A 6976-nucleotide genomic window follows, 5' to 3' on the forward strand; every position below is an offset into this window, starting at 1 on the left:
TGTCATTCAGGATTTTGAACGTTTCCATTAACTATTCACTATGCCACCAAGAGAGAAAGAGAAAGAGAGAGATTGTAAGTAGTCTTTATATAACTATTTTTGTTAAAATAAGATTTTTATCCAAAGTAAATACAAGCTTATGTGTGCTAAAATCTCCAGCAGACCAACGGATCATCCGATATGATATAATTTTTTTTCTCCTTCTTTAGTCTGTACGACCATGTTGGATATAAAGACTTTATGAATGGCGGAACGATACATAGATGTGGGTGTGGTATCTGTGCTAGCGTAGTAATACTACTGTAGCAGTAGTGCCGCAAAATTAGCAATAGCAGCAATATACATGAATTAAACGTTTAGGCCAACTGCTGGGATCCCCGAGGATCATTTAGCACTTCTTACAACTACTCGAGAAATGAGTTTTTATAGCCAGAAGTTAGATTTTCTAATACAACAATGTCCATGATAGCCTTCGTTGTTATCCTGAATTATAACGAGGCCAAAGTGGGTGGAGCCTCATGAAGTCATCATCCTGAGGATAATTATTGGTGAAGGTTTAAAGCCAAAATACGGTACCGTCTATTTTTTTTTTTTTTTTTTTTTTTTTTTTAGTAAATAGGTAGATAGCCGATAAATGAAAATTGCTTGATATTGGATACAGCAGTTATCAATCAAGCTTGTCTACTATGTCTTTGAAAATTTTACCAACTATTCCCTACGTATCGTTGTCAATCTGATTGTGACCTATAAAGTAGATTATAATTTCTTAGGACACTTATTTTGGGAGTTAGACTAATAATCGAAGTGTTTTTGTATTTATTAACATATTTTGTTGGTTTGTTCATTATGACAATTATCAGTGGAGAGGATTCAGAGTTCATAAAGGTGTACTGCTTTGCTTGTATTTCGTTTTTGTCATTGTTGCTAGAGGTATAGCCAGTTCCGTTAACGTATAAGCCAATCATCCATCGAGAAAGAGGGAAGAAATGCTGTCATAAGTTACGTAACGAGTGCGTTCGAAACCTTATCTCTGAGTAAGTTGGCCCGTCTTCAAAAAAAGTCACTTTTACATTATAAGTACCAAATTTATTCAACCTACGTAATGCAGAATACAGTCAAAATTTATGTGTAGATATAATGTGTATTCTGAATAAGCGTTATATCTATGAAATGCATAGATAAAAAGTTATTGCCAAAAAACCGTGTTACAGAAGCCCTGAATCTCATAGTAGTATTTCCTTTTAGCTGGTTCAGGTCTTCGTGTAAATTAGTATCAGGTTTGAATAACCATTCATGAGAAAGTGGCAGAATTTTTTTGATCAACCATACTAATTCCTTTTGCTTCAGTTGTAGATCTTCGTCCTATTCAACTTTAGTCTCTTTGAAACAATTTCTGATTTGAGGAAGTAGCATTGGTGTGAAGAAAGACGTCGGGATTTTTTTGCCATTTTGTGAAAGTATATTTGCACGAAATACTTAACATGTAAAAGGCTCTAGGCAAAATTCAAAACATAAAATAAAAAAACACAACACAGAGAGCAAACAGGCAATAATTTAGAACAAACAAGAGAGACGCGATGATGCGCAGATAGACGCCATGGCTCGACACTGGAAGCAGGGGAAGAAGACCCAAGGGAGAAACTGAGAATTCCTCGTAGAGAAGTCTGTATCAGTAGCCTCAGTTCTAGATGCTCAGTGCAAGCAACTAGATGCTCAGTGCATGTAACTACTTACCTGGAATGAGGAGGAGTGAGTGATTAGTATTATAGATATAGAATCTACTGGTCATTTCTACCACATACATATCGTAGTTGTAACAACCACAATTCCCCCTTAACTTCTCGAATTCTTCGTGCTTTTTTATGGACACGTTTTTCACTACATAGCCTCAAGATCCCAGTTTCAAAGAAGTGTGAAGAAATGATGCCATAATCTCGACGAGTACGCCTTTGTTTCCCGCTACGGGACATCATAATTTCCTCATGTTTCTCTGAATTGGGATCTTGAGGCTTTGTAGTGACAAGCGTATGAAAAAAATAAAATGAAATAAAATTTTAGAAAACACGAAGAATTCGAGAAGTTAAGAAGGCATTGTGGATATTACAATTACGCTATTATAAATGCAGTGTTGAATATCCACCAGACATGTTTTTCCACTTTTTGCCGAAATATTAATAGGAAAAATCGAACAATGAAGACTCACGGTCGAGTTTGGCATATCCCTTTCTGCCGAACCTGTGTTGGCCATAATTCGTGGCACCAAAGCGCCTCTCCCCGGGCCTCTTCCGGCGTTCGCGGTTGATGAGCTGCCCGCCGACGGACGCCACCCCTAGCAGAACCACCAACAGGAGCACAAATATCTGAAGGAGGAGGGGGGGCGGGTTGAAGGAAGGCGTGATTTAATGAGGATGATCAGTGATGGAAAACCAGTGAAGTTGTTTTTTATATTCTTATGGTAGCATTTCAGTGTGTTTTTGTTACTCTGATGGGGAGTCAGTAAAGTTGTTTATGTTATTAACGTAGAATTTCGATATATTTTTATGCTCACTGATTGACATTTAGCGAAGTTGTTGATATCCGTGTTAAATTTGCTTATATTTTCAGGGAAAATCACTAAAGTTGTTGATATTCTTGTAAAATTTGCATATATTTTCAGGGAGAATCAGCAAAGTTGTTGATATTCTTGTAAAATTTGTTTATATTTTCATGGAGAACCAGCAAAGTTGTTGATATTTTTGTGAAATTTGCATATGTTTTCAGAGAGAATCAGTAAAGTTGTTGATATTCATGTCAAATTTGCATATATCTTCAAGGGTGTGCATACTATGCTTTAAATTCTTTCCTACATTACTTCGTACTTTCTATTCATTTGTCATCTTACTTTTTCTTACAAAAATAAAACAAAAGAAAAGCGACTTTTGAAACTTGTTCTTACCGTCCGGATATTCATGGCGTTCCGGGTGCTGTGGGGCGCTGCTCAAGCGACCTGGAAGAGAAGATGCAAAAGTCCCTCAGTCAAATTCAGTAGTTTACGCTGCTAGAATTCCCCGTTGGGAGGGTGGGGGGGGGGGGGGGGGGTGTTAGTTCTGTCAGTGGACCTCATGCGGTGCTCTGCAGGTGTATTACTTCAGACTCTTTACAGTGTCCCTTCCTTATGCCCCTAGGTGCAACCTCTTTCATTCCTTTTACTGTGCCTCCGTTCGTATTCTCTTTCTTCCATCTTAATTCCCTCAACCCTCTCCTAGCGATTGATTTGTATTGTCAACTGCTTTGAGGTTTTCCTCCTGTCACACCTCTCGAACTTTTTTGTACTCGAATAAATACTCCACTGCAAAGCTGATCGACATCATATAGGTCCCAGCGCTCGGCCTGTGGTTTAAATTCTACCTTGCGTTCGGCTATCCCGGTACAGGGAATAGTATTGTATTAGATTATGGATGTGAGAAAATACCGAAAAAGTTTATTATAATGTGTTCCTCGGGGTTGAGTGTCCCACGCTGACACCTGTAATTAACGGGCAGGTAAGACTCGAGTTCCTTTTTAACACGGAATAGGTTGATGACTGAATTTCTTAAGTCGCACGTAAGATAATGCCTTATAGTACATCACACTTCGCAGAGCTTTCGATAAATATTTTTTTTTTTAATGTCACTGGTAAAAGGCTTTCCTTTAGAAAACTCGACAGCATGCGATTATGAAAATTAACGTTACTTATAGTCATATAAATAGTACCGACGACTCTCCAGCGAAACACATTACTTGGTATCTTTCACGGAGGAGAGTGTGACTTAATGAGGACAATCTCTAAGGGAAAAGTAGTAGAAAAGTAGTAAAGTTGTCAATGTTGTATATCCCTCGGTTATATGCGATTTAGAGACTTGTACAGATCGTACTCCGTGTACGACAAAAACCGATATTGTTTGATAAAGGAGAGAGATAATTCCCGAATTTCAACGCGTTTGCATTTTTTGTGGGCACTTGAGTTTATGTATACAGACACACACACACACACACACACACACATATATATAATATATATATATATACATATATATATATATATATATATATATATATGTATATATATATATATATATATATATATATATATATATATATATATATATACATCGAGCTACAATGTCCTTTAATATCTAATTCGCTCTACCTCGAAATTAATATATTTTATATATGCTTAACGAAAGGGAATTTTTACACGATAATAAATTTGCCTGGTCCCGGGCGCGAACCCAAGAAGACATTCAAATCCAGGAACGTCAGTGAAGCTTTTGTTCGCGCCCGGGACCAGGCAAATCTATTATCGTGTGAAAAATTCCCCTTCGGTTAAGCATATATGAAAATATATTAATTCCAAGGTAGAGCGAATTAGATATTAAAGGACATTGTAGCTCGATGTATGTATAAGAATCACGGTAATGTGAAATGACATATATATATATATATATATATATATATATATATATATATATATATATATATATATGTGTGTGTGTGTGTGTGTGTGTGTGTGTGTGTGTGTGCGTGTGCGTGTGTGTGTGTGTGTGTGTGTGAATCACGAAAGTTTGGAACGTGATAAATGCATAAATAAAGGTATATATATACATTTATAATCACTAAATCATAACTACCTAATTCATATCGAAATCACTATACCTCTGAAATAATCTTGACTCAAAGATTTAGATTCGCTGTTCATGGGTTATGTGCGGAGTACGAAAATGTCATTTGAAAAATTGGCGACAAGATAAACATAGATACTATAAACTGTCCTTCTGCTGTTAAATATATAAACTCTCCTTCTACTGGTATGTGACAAGGACTCACCTTGTAAGATAGAAGTTCTTAGGTTGGCGAAGACGTCAGACTATCTGTACCTTTGTCAACACAACCTGTGCTTATATTGTCGGTCAGCTGACAGATGCCAGATAGCCATTCTCACTCGATTTCGCTCATTTAGTCAAATTTCTTTCTCTTTCATGTGTATGGCGACTTGCCTCCCCAATCCCCAGCCCCGATCGGGAAACCCGTTTTCTGCCTCCAGTGCCTTTTAGACAAGGACGACGGTTCCTTAGGAGTTGGGCTTAAGTGGACGAAGTGTTTAGGACCTTGTTGTGTCTTGATTATTCGCGATTTTTTTTTTCCTTATCGGGTTCTCACATTGTCATGATCTCCAGGCTTATTTGCCATTGGTTTTAAGGGTTTTATTTATTTATTTATTTATTTCCGTGGCGTATTCGTGTATCTAATTGTTTTGTCTGTGCTTGCACGACCAGTTTTTTCTTTTATTTTTATTTTTTTTTTTTGGGGGGGAAGCCCTCTTCACCTTTGCTTGATGCCAGTGACTTATTCTTAAACTTGCCGCTGCTGTTAAAGTCAACGTGTTTTGTCCGTTCTCGAAGGCGGACATCTCATGATTCGATGTACTGGTAGCTGACTTGTTTTTACGACTAGGGCGATCGTCGAGGAGATCTTATAGATAGTAAGCAGGTTGTGTTCTTCTCATGCAAATTCTTTCCTGCTTATTTTGAACGTCTAATTCATGCCCATCCATCAGTTTATTTTACTATTCTCTCATATTTTGTCTGCTGATTACCTCTTCTTTTCATTTCCGCTTACTCGGGGAGTAAACCTACAAACTAGTACTTTCTTGTTGTTGTGGGTTATATTAGGAAAGGTCAAGTGAAGAGCCTAAAAAGGTCTGAAAAAGGTGTTTCACGTTGAGTTAAAGATGCAGGAATTTTAGGATAGGATATTTATGAGTTATTTATTAGGATGAAAACGTAAAAATTAAATAATGTGCATGTTATTAACAGCAGTACATAAAAATGATTTCTGATAAAATAGAGCGTATTCATTTCAATTTTCGTCGGTAAAACAAGGCTGTATTTGACCGTAGATTTCAGCACTTTTTAATTTACGTTAAGTTATGAATGGATTTGTTTACAACTTATGCGTGAGGGGAAGATCTTGCACGCATCCCGAGTAAGCTGGAGGTCGGATCACGCGTTGTTCTTTCTATGCAGGCTGATTTGCCTTCGGAATCCTCTTGGTTTTAAAGCCTGTTCATTTTATACTTGAGGCTCTTCAGCAGCAGACCTTACACACACACACACACACACACAGAGTTGCCATGGGGTATCCGGTACCCATTATCATTTTCTGATGGAAAGATGTTGTCAAGTACCGGCTTTCTTCATTAATTAAACGGATCCGTGTACATATTGTATATACAAATAAATAACTAATGGTAACCACCTTTCGTAATAAGTACGAAATCTTGAAATTAAGTTAAAATGTAGCTCTCCAGTATCCTTGTAAAACCTACCTTCTGATTCCCCCTCCTCTCGTTTCTTCCCCTTACTCCCCCTCTCTCCCCATCCCCCCCACACGTTTCCTTCGCTATGCTGATTTGCCACCTGTGTGTCTCGTCCCAGCTCCTGCCTCGTAAGCGCTTGTTAAGAACTTCTCTGATCATTGTGAGTACGGTTGTTATACCATATGATATTTTGGATTTGGTATTGGGCAGAATATTTAGTTTATTATGTTGGTTATGTTAATTAATTGGTAATGTTTTGATATGTTAAGTTTTGTTAATTAAATGTAATTGTTTTATTGTTTTTTCCATATAACCTATTGTTAATTTTGTGGATTTAACTTGAACCTTGACAAATGGGGGCCTGACCGGGATCTCTAAATTTAAAATTAAATTCTGCCCAAATCCATTTCAACGTAACATTTTGTATTCTGATCGTGGGATATGATTATCATGTGTTGAGTATTAATGTTACAGTGCGCAAGTAATTCAGTTATGTTTCAACAGTGATACGTATTCCTTTTAGAGTAAGGGTATTATTACAGTTTCAACCATTATGGGAAATCTATTATATTGATATTTTTCCCGAGTAAAGCACGTGATAACAAAACACTTCTTCTCAATAAAATTATTGTCGCTAAT

General features: G+C 37.0%; 1 long non-coding RNA gene across 1 annotated transcript; it reads right to left on the minus strand.

The window, feature by feature from the left end:
- Positions 1 to 1064: 1064 nt before the first annotated feature.
- Positions 1065 to 4945, minus strand: LOC135195747 (uncharacterized). Its single transcript, XR_010310238.1, has 4 exons — positions 4846 to 4945; positions 2936 to 2986; positions 2204 to 2360; positions 1065 to 1734 (listed from the first exon to the last, which is right to left on the minus strand). It is a non-coding gene; the product is annotated as an uncharacterized LOC135195747 (long non-coding RNA).
- Positions 4946 to 6976: the final 2031 nt, after the last annotated feature.

Source organism: Macrobrachium nipponense, chromosome 16 (genome assembly GCF_015104395.2).
Source record: "Macrobrachium nipponense isolate FS-2020 chromosome 16, ASM1510439v2, whole genome shotgun sequence".
Classification (NCBI taxonomy): Eukaryota; Metazoa; Arthropoda; class Malacostraca; order Decapoda; family Palaemonidae; genus Macrobrachium; species Macrobrachium nipponense.